The following is a 14307-nucleotide window of genomic DNA, read 5'->3' as shown; positions in this document are numbered from 1 at the left end:
TTTTAATTTTATTTATATTAAAATATTTTTATATAAATGATGAAATGACTGATATACCCTTATGTGCGATGCACATGATCAGATTTAACGAAAAAATTTAATTGGGTTAGTGTTAAAGGACGTAACGTGATAGAGTTTTCAAGTATAAAGGATGTTTTCTGCCATTTCTTTCGCGAAAGGACGTCTACTGAAAAAACGTGCAAACATAAAGGACTAGTTTTGATGTTTTATCAAAAAAAATAATTTCGTCAAATTGAAATATTAAAAAAAAACATATCTTAAAAAGAAAAATATTAAAATAACCAAAAAATTGACTGTGGCACACTGGCACCCACCACACTTTTTAAACTAAAGTAACAGAAAAATATTTATTGGAACGTAAATTAGGCATTTGGTTGAATTAGTTAATTGAATTGTACGTTAAACCAAATATTAAACGTGTGATGAAAATATTGACTAAAACCAAATATTGATTAATGCATCATAAATGGGTGAAAAATTAATAAAGTTATTACTTATTACACCTAAATGTTTACATGTACTCATAAGGCTGAGGGGTGTGGGGGGCGCGAGAGGGGGCGTGAGTGGGGGCGCCATCCAATAATATTGTGACGTGTGGCAGAGAGAGAAACTTGATAAGATGGGTATTGGTAGTGGTGATAGCGCCCCGGGGCATGGTGTGGAGGGGCGCGAGAGGGGGCGCGAGCGGTTTATTTTTTTATTTTTTTATAAATGTATTAAAAAAACGTATTATTAAAAAAACAAGTAATTATTTAAACAAACACACATTAATTAAAAAAAACACATTAATATATAAAAAAAATTAAAGTACTAAAAAATTAAAAAAACACATTAATTAAAAAAAATTAAAAAAACACATTAACATTATTCTTATTCTTCGGCTTCGTCTTCTTCGATCAACCTCTTCCGGATACGTTCCTTTTGTTTTTCCATCAGCATTTGGTCGACCGGATTTAGGTGGCTGAAGTCTCTTGCAAGGAAGTCCAAATCTCTCATTCTTTTTTTTTCCTTTTTGTCAACAGAGACCACCTCCAGGGTTTTGTTGAATTTATTGAGGGATTCAACAAGATCGTTGATGTTTACGGCTTCCCCCTCAGCCGGTTTTTTTCCCCCTGGCGTCCCTTCCCAATGGCCGCCTCCTCGGCGGTGAAGACGTTTCCTCCCCCGCAACGTTTAGGTCGAATCCAACCCGGCAATCCGACCCGTCCGTTGTGCTGTACGCTCCAGACGAACTAGTTTTAGTCCGTTTCGGCCCTACTTCCGCATCAAGGTCCGGCGCCACCAGCTCAACCCACTTGGCACACCTTCTCAACCTCTCCCACAACTTTACACCGTCCCACGTCTTCACCGCCCCATACCTCCGCAGGCACTCCTGCTTCCACTCTTCGACAGTGAAATTATAGACCGCCAAATCGTCACTGCCACTTGGTCTCATACGACCGGCGTTCCTGTTGAACAGATTAGTAAACAAGCGACAAATTTTCTAATTTCGGTCCACCGACCCGAAATCATATCGGGATTCCGCTCTGTACTCCCAACGAGCGAATAGAACGTCTCCCTAACCTTTGTCCAAAAGACCTTGCTCTTTTGGTAGTCGGCTGCAAAATTATGTAAATAAATTTGTAAGCCATTTAACTTTTTTATTTAACTTTTTATTTACAATCATTTTTAAAAACGTTAAAACAATTACCGCAACGCCGATCCTCAGAAATGGCTATCCAAGCCCGACACAGGGCTTCCTTCTCATCCGATGACCACGGAGTGATTTTCCGTTTCGCCCTTCCGGTCGAAGCCGAACCCGACCCGTCCGTTGCAAGTTGTTTTTTCCGGTGGACGCGTCTTCTTTGTCCCGCAGCTTCACCTTCTGGTTCCGGTTCTTGTGTCTCCGGAACTACAAAGTTAGGAGACGGTTGCATGTTGGATGGTTGAAAGCCGGATGATTGTTGCGACCCCGAATAAAACATCGGTTGTTCCGGTGCCGACCATAAATCGTCGTAAGGGTAATCTGAATCTAGGTTTGGGTACCAATTTCCAGACATGTTTTTAAAAAAAGGTTTCGAAGATAGGGTGATTTTGGGTTTTGGGTGTGGTGTGTGATATTCGTTTTGGTTGTAGTATGTGAGAATGGTTGTGTTTGATATGTATTGTGATATATGTATTGTGATATATATAGATGATTTTGTTAAAAAAAAAAAAATATTTTTATTCATTATTAAAGCCTTCCAACGGCTCTTTCCCATTTCCCACAGCCACTCACGCGCGCGAGCCTCCTGGCGCCTGCCTCGTTTTCCGCTCTCGCGCCCCTCTCGCGCCCCTCTCGCGCCCCGGTGGTGTGGCTCTCGCGCCCCGGGGCGCTATCGAAGTCCCTCACGCGCCCTGACTAGCGCTCTGCACCCCTCAGCCTAATGTAATTTGTTACCGTAGGGGCTAGAAATAGCATGGCCCGAAAAGCAAGTGTTGATATGTGTGCTGGTTGTTTAAAAAACTTGTGGCTCAAAACTCTTTGAAGCTTGAAAGAATTTAAAACGAATAAACTTTGCTTGATACGACACGGTTTGGCTCAAATAAGATATTATTTTAAATATATTTTTATTTTTATATGCATATAACATATCATTAAAAATGTTGAGAGAGAGAGAGAGAGAGTGTGTGTGTATCTCACCAAAATCATAAATTCTGCTCAAATCACAATTAATAATATAGAGGTGTTACAAAACAACATCCTCATTCTTATTTCTTAAGACACTTACATTGTTGTTGCGGGTTGGTTCGAATGCTAATGAACTTATTTTGTAATCGGTTTTATACGATTATGTATTGTTTTTAACTTATTTTATATTTTGTTGAACTCATTATGTATTTTCTTATTCGGTTGAACTTGTTATGAACTTATTTGTGTTTGGTTGAAGTTTATTATTTTTTTATGCAAAAAACCGAACCGAAGCAACTCGGTTTTAAAACCAAGCCGAACTCAAGCTCAAATTTTGTCACACCCCGTTAAGCGAATTGCGGAAGCGTAAAACGGAAATGCAACAGATACAACTGGTATCAAATACATTGTTCATAAAGAAACATTACTAACTAATTTACAATATATTATATCGTTCTAACATCTTTTACAAACTAGGTGATACAATCAAACCGGTTCTTCAATTACTTTACTTCTAACTCAAATGCACATGACATCAATCACCAATCAGACACGTAACGCACAGGAAATTACTTCTCATATCTGATTACCTGAAAAGCATGTTAAAACAGGTCAACTACGAATAGTTGGTGAGTTTCATAAGTTTAACGAAATCAGTTCTGCGTACCACACAGTCATAGTTTGTATGTACGCGCGTATGTAAAAATATGTATTTACGTTTGTATAAATATGTACAGTCATATCCTTATGTGTGCATATGCACACATGTAAGTTTATAATATAAATTCGAAATTTCTGTAAAATCGTGATTATTTGTTCGTACTACCTGTTTCCAATTTCCGTGTTTAACCAGTCACTGTGGACCCCCTTCCTCCCACAACGGTTCCACATAAACTCAACCACTGTGGCCCCCCTTCCGCCCACAACGGTTCCGCGTTAACATCAACCACTGTGGTCCCCCTTCCACCCACAATGATTCAACGTAAACTCAAACATTATATAGTGTACACGCAAATAATTAGTATATTCTACACATAGTATTTCTTACGGCTAATCACATAGCATGTATATAGACACATATACACATATAGTATTTATCACTTATCACCAGATACTGTGGCTCCCCATTCGCCCACAATACGCATAATCACATTATTTTCTTAACATTCATGTCATAATCAAGTTAGTTCGTTTAATAAGTTGCAGCAGAACTTGGCTCATAGGCCATACTCAAGTTTAGTTTATAAGTTGCAGCAGAACTTGGCTCATAGGCCATACTCAACTTTAGTTTAGTAAGTTGCAGCAGAACTTGGCTCATAGGCCATACTCAACTTTATTTTGTTACTATTGTGGTCCCACTTCCGCCCACAATAGCCCCATAATCATCACAGACCGCGTTATCACCATGGCCATTACAGACCACGTTGTCTCCCAAATTAGTTATGTTTAACATTACATAACGTGTTTGTATAAACATGCTGTCACATGTAATTTCATTATGTTTTGCAATTCGTATTATCTCCACTCAATATATCAATCAACGATAATAATCATCTTTCATCAGCACGTGGTCAATCATTATGTTTGTAGGGACTTTTCATATATAAATGTTCAGGTATTTTATATCCTGATCCGTTTTCAGATAGATAACGTGTATAAACATGCTTTCCACCCCAAAAGTTCGTAAAATAGTTTAAAGAGTGGGGTCATGAAACTCACAGTTTTGTAGGCACTCAGTGCGAGGTCAGCTCGGGGTTCGTTTCCCTTGCTATCACTTAGTCCCTATAGTCCATATTATAATAATATTAATATTTTAATATTATTATAATCTCAGTACTAAACTGGGCTGTATAACTAGTCTGGGTATAGCTGGAACGCCCAGAAAGTGGCAAGAGGCTTAAGTTGTGATGTTGTTCAATGTCTAATACTTAAAACCGAACTTGGCTCAGATTCTCGTTTTCCCAGCTGGGCCAAGTTGTTCGTTTACACGTTTAGAAAACAGTTATGGTAAAATAAGCTTGGGTAAATGTATTGGTTAATAAAATGATTAAGTTATAAAGAAGGATCACATACTGGGGTCCCGGATTAGCCATGGGGCCCGTTTCCGTTTATTCAGTTTGATTTGAGAAGAAACGCGTACAATCCACCCGGATTGTCCAGGTTTCTCATAGAAATGTTCGTTTTTACTTAATTAATCCGAAAATATGATTTTTTATCACTCTTGGTGTTTTGATATTCCCGCAGGTTCGCTAGTCGCGAACTTGCCGGTTTTTATAAAAACTGAACTTGTTTAATCTTTAAATTAGCATAATTAATTAACCGTTAATCATTAAATTATGAAAATTTAACCACTTATCAATTAAAATATGTAGATTTTTATAAAAATATTTCTGGAATTATTTACTGATTTATTAATTTATAAAAATTCATTTTGTCAGCTATATTTCGCCTGAAAATCGTCCGTTTACCCCAAACAATTTCCAAAAATTCCAAAAAAATTCCTGAATAGTCAAATAATGTCCCAAATCAACCTGTATCAATTCCAGAATGTAAAAAGCTCGTGCGATATTCTTTTCGACCCAAATTCGGCTATAAAAATTCACACGAATACATATACACAAAACACCTTTAGACTTCTCCAAATGATCCCAAAATTCATATGTGATAAAAATACATCAAATCTGAGTTCCCAGAAAAATTTCATAATTTTTGAAGTATTTTAGCTATTTTTCCCAAATAAATGTCCCAATTCGGTAATAAATTCGCCAAATATTCTCGGATGGTCGAAAAATTACCAAATTTAAACATGGACTTATTGACATGGTCCCTGATGTTCCTGCAAAGTTTCAAGGCCTAAAAATACGCACATCATAACCTTAACCTAAACAGCCCGTAAGCGAGTGTTTCGGCATTACCTTAGCGGGTTTGGCTCGTTTCTGACTTTCTAACCAAGTTTTCAGGTTCCTGTGCTTCTATGCAAGATAGATACAAGTCCTATATCACAAACCAAGCAATTTTTCATCAACATAACAGCCCTTAACTTAGGGTTTCGGCTAGTGCACAAAAACGAACTTTTGAACCGTAAAAACGCCGTTTCAACCCTTTAATCCGTGTTTATGGCCAAAAAAACTATTATACCAGGTCCCTCACCATGTGTATGATCAAAACATATTTATGGACCATTTTTAGGGTTTTTACATGGTTATAAATGATTTTTGGCAATCAAGCTAAGTTTATATGATATTAATCGAGTTTAAACGAGCCGAAAATCGATTATTTATGACATTTTACCTAGTTTCTTGCTGGTTTTTGATGGAGAGCTGCTTGTGTATAGAATTCTCATGAAAATGATTTCACAAAATATCTTAAACTTGTTTAATATTTAAAGGAAAACCAAGGGTAAAAAAGTCTTTTTTGGCGGGCTGGGCTTGTTGGGCCCCCTTTTGGGCCCATTTGGCCCACTTTTCTCGATTTACGTGCTCCGAACGTGAAATGCCGAGTCCAAATTTATTTCGGGTTCGGTTTTTGGCAACAAAAATATATCGGGTGCGACAAACGGAGCGAAAATGAGCGTTTTTCGGCTATATTTTTGTGTAAATTTATAAAAACATACTATATGTTTGTAAAAATCAAAAATATTTTCACGGATCGCTTAAAACATTTCCAATAAGTGTTTGGTAAGTATTTTCGGCTTAACAGATGATACAATGCTTGGTTTGTAACTATCTTTCGCGTTTAAATCTATAGCTGGTAGTTAAACGAGCATGTTTTCGTTTAACTTGTTTGCTATCGAACTAAGGCGATATTACTAATATTTTAGCTTGCATAGATCGTATATCACTTATAGATGGCACCCCGGGATATCCGGACCATAACCAGACCCGTTTGGTTATTCGTTTGTTCGTTACGCAATAAGCGGTTAAACGCTTATTCGAGTTTGTAAGTACTAAGGTGTACTCGGTTTTGACACGGATGTCACAAATTTTCAGCTCGGTTTTTAAACCGAGTCAAGCTTTCCCTGGCTCGTCTGGCGAACAACTAATTGCTCGAGCTCAAATTTTCATCATTGTGTTTTACCAAAGCTATAACTTCTTTATCAAATTTTTCAAGTAAAATTAATATTGCATATATTGAACCAACTAGATATTTATTTCTACATTGTTTAATTCTAGATATTTACTAGATATTTATTAATTATTCGTGCCCCATGGATTTATATGCACAACTTTAATTTAGTTTTTAAAGGTTTTTATGAGATCATGTTTGCCTATTTTGATGTATATGGACAAATTTTTTTATGTATTTTGTAGTTGGTTTAGTATGCATTTAGGCAGGTTTATGGTATGTTAGGATAGATGATTCATTTGGACAGCTTCTTTATTGTGCTACTTTTTATGGATATATACAACTGGCTTGTGATGTATCTAGACAACTTATTTAAGTATTTGACCATAAACTGTTCCATTTGGACAACTATTTTTTAGTGTACTTTTTTACTGTATTTAAACAAGTGTCAAAATCATATTTGGTTAGTTTGTTTATGATGTATTTGTTGGCTTTTTAACAAGCTTTTATCAATTATATAAGTAACGGAAGCATAATTTAAGTATGTTGATAATAAAACTTTTTAAGATTGAAACTCAAAAACTAGCATCCATTTGCATGTAATCTTGAAATTAAAACTATAAAGCTTATGATGTATTTATTTATATAATAATGTATCTAGCTTTTATATGTTTAAGAAAATGTTTTTATACTAAACTAAACTTGCTCTCTGATGAGCTTATTCAAACACTAATCAAGCTCAAGTACTAAACTAGAGATAAACAAAATCGAAGACTCTAATATTTTTAACTCGCTAACCCAATCAATCCTAAAACTTGGAAGTCGCCTTTTACCCTTGATTTAGTGTTGACTCTTCACATTCCCTCTCAAAACCAACTTCATTTGTTCCCATGCACTTGCACAACCTTCGCATCTTCACACTCGACTATGTGTCAATTATTACATATATGAAGTCAATTTCTCCCTCTAACACCATCTCTCATATGAAATAATAATGAACCTCAATATGCTTAGTTCGAACATGCCTCATGCCGATTATAACGCTTTCGAAAATTATTTTAATATAGGTCTTTAATACACACACAAAAGAAAAAAAAAACATGTGACTAAACCCACATGTTATTCTAGTTGATCTAGTAGGTTGTTTGGGATAATTTAGATATCAATTTATTTATATTGTTCTAAGTTCTAACTTATGTTCACATGTCAATGTCTATACACATCAACCCTGAATAGATGTGGATGATCTCTGGTATATCATATATGTATGTTGTAGAAAAACTAAAAAGAAGCTGATATGAGCAAAAGAAGAGTTTATACTTTAGCATTATCTAATAACTAGTTTTTCTACCCGGCTTAGCATTATCTAATAACTAGTTTTTCTACCTGGCGTGTTCAGCTGGCAAAACCCCAACGTTGAAACATATAGGCGTTGGTAAAACCTGAGCGTTACACGATGAGTCGATACGAATTTGACCAGTATTGGCCGCGTTAAAACCCAAAAAATTAATTCGTCAAATTAACATATAAAAAAACAAAATATTTAAGACGATGTTTATTTGGTTGGAAAACCGGGCGGTGGTAAAAACCCAAACGTTATGGTCTCGAGCATTGAGGCGGTAACTTGACACGAATTCGGTCTGTTTTGATTACGTACGGTACCAAAACTAAAAAATGAAACAAAAATATAAAAATCGACTTGGACCAACGACCAATTTTATTTATTTATTTATTTATTTATTTATTTATTGAGGGGGGGGGGGGTCGGTTGGTAAACTTAAGCATTGGTAAAACCCTAGTGTTGTCGGTCATGGGCTTTAAATAAGGCTGCGAGTCTGCGTGAACTCGGTCGGTTTCTTTCAGGTTTGTTATGGTACCATAACTAAAAAAAATTGAAGTTTGGTCGGTTCCCATTACATTTTTTATGAACTAAAAAATAAAATTCGTCATACGGTGCCGCCAAGTGGCTTAATAAGCCACTAGCAGCACCTTTATATAGTATATAATAATATGTTATTTATACAACTAAAGTAAGATAATCCATAATTTACTTAATATGCATCCTTGTCGTTATAATTATAATTAGTGGTATTCAACCGCGTGCTACGGCGGAGATGTAACAGGAATTTAGTCGCTATACATTGTGGTGATCAGTAATAACTATTACATTATTATTACTCCAGTTCATTTTGTTGTAGGACAGTGATACTTACCCTGTAAAATTATTATTATTAATATTTTTTACACTTGTTTGTACTGGATCATGCTCATGTATAATTAAATGATTCAATCAAAGTAAATTTGACATGTGTTATATGTATTTTATTAAATTTGACAATATTATTGATATTATAGAAAATGTTTCATCATATTTAATACATAGGTTATAGGAATTAGATAATTTTATAAATTATCTGTGTTTGTTCTTTCTATTCTTCTTCCACATGTTTCATGCTTCAAAAGACGAAATTTGATTTTAAGGGAGTGTTTTTAAGGGGAATGCATTATTACTTGACAAACTTGGGAGAAATGGTAACAGGCATGAACATGTTAATATAAACATTTATCTTTAGCAATAGGCTATATGTTTTGATGATAAAATACTATTTATAGATGGTATGATATATACTATCATCGGTTTATATTGTAAGTGTGATTATAATGGGTACGTATGTTTGTATGTTATAAAGTTTGTATCTTATAAATGGTCATATGGGATGGAGGTGATATGGCCCGACAAAGAGTTATCCAGGTTTGGAGAATCAAATTTTAACCTAAAACGGGTTGAAAACCTAAGGTGTTGACACGCCAACAATGAATGAATATGATGGTGCCATGTCAGCATAAAAGGGTTAGGGAGGGGAGCAACCAGCGGGCGCCACATATAATTTTTTGTTATTCTTTCACATATAGTATGCATCTTATCGGGTATCGAGAGTACATGTTCAAAAAGGAGGTTGTGGGGTCCAAAAGGGAAACAGGTTGATTGGGATAAAAAAGTTGTTTAGAAATGGTCATTGAAAGTTGATATTGTTTTGTCGTAAATAAAGTCGGTAGTGACATTGAACTTCATTGGTGAAACTTTTCAATAGTGAAACCAAAAGTCGGTAGTGGCTTTGAAAATCCGGTAACTGTTGGGTCTGCAATCGAAGTACAGTTCCCCATGTTGAATTGTGAACACTTGCGATGTTTCACCCTAAACTTTGCGTCGATTCAATACCTGTATATGGATATCACTTGATTTATTTTCAAATATTGAATTTCACACATCATACTTCTCGTTGTTTTTTAAAGATATTTTCTATCTTCCAGTTATTAATTTCATGATACACCCATCACCTATTGATTAGTGGTACGTAGGTGCTTGAACTCTACATGGCTACAAGTATACAAGTGAGTTCAAATCGTTGCATTTGTAAGATAAGATAGAATTTTAGATGTTAAAAATTGTTATTTAAAGAAAATAATTTCTTGATACGTGAAATAGTTTTATTTGAATATGATCACAAGATATAAAATATTATTTAGTCATTGATAACGCTTTTTATTTTACGGCTGGTTGGGCCAGCTAACGGTAGTCTTTTGTCATTGGGTCACCCCGTACGAAATACTTTCACAAATCTTTGTCTGTTAACCATTAAAAAATTTAGTCATTGATTAAATTTACAAACTCCTAGACCTGTACTAAATAATTTATTATATATCTTTCGAGAAAATATCAAACGATTCAAAATTATTTATATGATCAGATGCTTAAAAAAATTCAAGTCCTGACGAAATTTACAAACTCCTACATCTGTATTAAATAATTTATTATATCTGTTTCAAGAAAATGATCACATAATATAAATCATATATATTTGAATGATCACATGAAGTCATAGACTAAATTTACAAACTTCTACATTTGTATCAAAAATAATAAAATACACTATATATAATGAATTTATTTCATTATTAATAGAATCATGTTTCACGTTATAATTACAAGTCATAAACGAAACACTACAATAATAAATCATAAATGAATAAAGACTTCTTTGTATACTACACTTGTATATATAATAATAATAATAATAATAATAATAATAATAATAATAATAATAATAATAATAATAAATTATTTTGATTGTCTCAAAATCTTTAAAAAACTTAAAAATCCCAACTCATAGACTTTAAATTTTGCATTATATACTTTTATAAGACTCTTGAAAATTTTGATCAAGCGATGAAATACTTTTTAATTAAATAATTTTCACAATTAACAAGGTGTAAGAACAATATAACTATTAAATGTATAGACCATAGATAGGTTCTAGGTTTTGTTTGAGCAAAATAATAAATAAAATTAAAAATGCTACAATTCAACAATGACTCACTTCAAAAATTTATATAACGTTGAAACTAGTCATTGCCTCGTCAGGTTATCCTGAGAAGCATTTTCTGCCTATTTATTCTATAATCATTCAATTAGCAAAAGAAAACAAATTGCATTTCATACCACGTACACCTTAAAATATTAGTTTAAAAAATACTAAACAATAAAGAATTATCATAAATTATATAAGCTTAAATAATTATCAAGTCCCTAATTTTGTTCATAACATATTATCATTAAGGAACTGAAAGTGAAATTGTATGAATAATCAAGTAAACAATAACCTATATAGAAATCATTCAACTGTTCAAGAATTGGTGTAGCGATATATGTTTTAATACATGTAGCAAGATCACACTCTCGAATTCAACTTCTACTAGCTTTTTTATGTCTAACCCTCTCAAACGTCACATGTATAAGTATAACGTAAGTTGTATTGTATTTTATCTCGTTGGTTAGGAACTTAGGAAGGTCTTGATGAGTCACGTGAATTTTGGTAGCAGGTTCTTGTAAATTTGTAATTACAAAATGAACTATTGATAAATACAAAAGGTTACATAAATAATAATACTAATTGTTAGTTTATATAGAGTTTATAAATTGTACTTTAAAATTAAACATAATATTATTTTACATAAAATACATTGTTTAAATAGAAATTAGCTCACAAAAGAGGATGAGATAGTCGATAGATATTTAATATTCATTTCAGTATTTCAACAAAATAAAGGTAAAAGAAACATATCATCTCTCATTACTATAATACTATTTGCATTTAAATTTTCTTAAATCTTATATTGAATTCAGTCACTAAAAAAACTCTTTTAAAATAATAAAAATATAATATAAATGATAATAAAATGAAAGATCAAAGGGATATTCTCACGCAAAGAAATATTCTTTATTATCATGATTCATGACTAATTATTCCATTTTTAGCCGGTATGATCATTTAGCACAATGTTCAAATTAAAAATTCATAAATAAAATGTCTAAAATAGTGTAGAAGATATTGGCGAGTACAAATGAGAGTTCAGGTTTTGAATAGGGATAAGCATTTTCGGTACTGGTACAGGTATCGAACCGTCAGTACCGAATCAGTACCAAGTTTTAAGTTAGCGGTAAAGTACGGTTCGTCATGGTACCGGTATTTCACGAATTTTGCACGAAATATCGCTAACGAACCGCTACCGGTATTAAATATTTCTGAATTTCAGGATCGGTACCGTTACCATCCCGAGCTCATTCCTAGTTTTGAGTGATTGGATGAGATGAGAAAAATAAATATGTAGAGTTCACACAAAATGACAGTTACACTCACGTGTTTGGCATGTGATTAAACGTAATAAAAAAAATAACGAGGTTAGTCTATAAGGACGGAGCCTATTTATTTAGAAAATAAAACATAAAGGGCATCCACTATAAATACGTTAGTTAAATGATGTAGCTTGAAAATTGACTAATACATAGAAGACTAAAAGTACAATTCACTTTAAAAAAAACCATATAAAACAACTACTATTGCTCCATGATTGTCCCTAGCCTACGCAAAAACTAAATAAAAGAACCGCTCTCGCTTTCTTTGATCATTGTGTTCTTGTCTCAGCCTACAAAGTATATAATCGCTCTACAGTCGCTCCAAATTCTTGGCGTACACATGATATGGTTTGTTCGATAGTTGAAAAACTATACGCTAATCAGAAGTTACTTTCGTACCTATCTAGTAGTTATCATCACATCGTTGTTGCCTCCAACTTCGTTTGAAACCACCATCAACACCTTTATAGCCACTTTCATTTATTTTTTAAACTATAATTCACGTTTAGTGACATCCTATGTAATAATTTCACAAATTATATTCAAATCCACGTAGATAATTATCCCAACAAATTAAATGAATAAACCCCCATTATTAAAGTTGGACGTCATCACCAATTAATTATGTTGGGGGCAAAAATGGATATAAGCAAAAGAAACCTTTAGCCATATTCATTTTGAAGAAAGCCTTACGCAACTCCAATATTTTTCATGAGGGGACCATTTCATTTCTGTGCACGGGTGAAGCATGGACAAAAACGTAAGAAATGGTTGAACTTAATATGCAAAAAAATGTTCATAAAGTGTTGGTGGGCTCAAAATTTTTGATAAAAACAGATAAATTTACACTATTTAGCAGAAAACAAAGGGGCCGTTAGCAGAAAAACAGAGGGTCCGGGGCCACCCGAGAGGGATGGATATGTATAATTATAAACATTAATTTATATTGACATTTGCCATACCTATACGCAATAAAGTTGGATCCATCTTTTCATACAAACATCTATTAAAATATTGTAATAGTGGACATTATTATACATATCTTTGGAACTTGGAAGTATTATTCATTTCAAATAATAGTTGTCACAGCTATCTCTAGTGATATATTACAAATATATTATTATTTCAATCAAATAATTATACTTGTAACGTTATGTTCGAGTTGAACGTGTTTAAATGCAAGTTTAAAGTTAACGTGTTTGAAAGTATGTCCATTATAAAGTAAGTCATGTGTAGCCATATAACGTATAAGTCGTTGTAGTATAGTGGTAAGTATTCCCGCCTGTCACGCGGGTGACCCGGGTTCGATCACCGGCAACGGCGATTTTTATATATATTTTTTGCTGTTTTTAAGCCTAAAATGCAAACGCTAACTAAAGCAATAATAGTTTTTTCAACCATTTTTGTTAGTATAACACATCCTTAAATTATGAATAACAATTTTTTTAAACATGAAAATTAAATAATTAATACCATAATGTATTTTTGGTTGCCTATCACTATTACATACCAAATTTGGTGGATGACTTATTTTATAAGAAAATGGTATATTTGGGACAAATGCTAAAAAGTTTATGAAAATGGAAACTTTAAAGATGAGCGGTCTATCGAATCGTTGCAGCTGATGTTCGATCCCAAAGAGAAGGAAGAGATCTTCGGAAAGTGGGTTTTTAAGTTTTGAGTGCCGTCAATGCATTTTCGTGTCATACCACAAGTTTCCAGATAAAAGATTGTCCAAATTGAACAAAACCAAATTGATACCTAGATTACATGAACCACCTTAATTCTTACAAAAACCATAAATTACTTGGTCGCCTAGAAAAGCCTGCGCTTATGTTTTTTTTTCCTAAGAACTATAAATTCAACCGCAGCAAAG

The 14307-nt window shown here is 33.6% G+C and overlaps 1 non-coding gene across 1 annotated transcript; it reads left to right on the top strand.

The window, feature by feature from the left end:
• The first annotated feature begins 13682 nt into the window (after positions 1–13682).
• TRNAD-GUC (transfer RNA aspartic acid (anticodon GUC)) lies at positions 13683–13754 on the top strand. The gene has a single exon. It is a non-coding gene; the product is annotated as a tRNA-Asp (tRNA).
• The last annotated feature ends 553 nt before the right edge of the window (positions 13755–14307 follow it).

This window comes from Bidens hawaiensis, unplaced genomic scaffold (genome assembly GCF_021521415.1).
Source record: "Bidens hawaiensis isolate Kalapana, Puna unplaced genomic scaffold, B.hawaiensis_p1.1 tig00005061_1, whole genome shotgun sequence".
Taxonomy (NCBI): domain Eukaryota; kingdom Viridiplantae; phylum Streptophyta; class Magnoliopsida; order Asterales; family Asteraceae; genus Bidens; species Bidens hawaiensis.
Note: the sequence above shows the minus strand (reverse complement) of the source record. Positions and strands in the feature narration are given on the sequence as shown.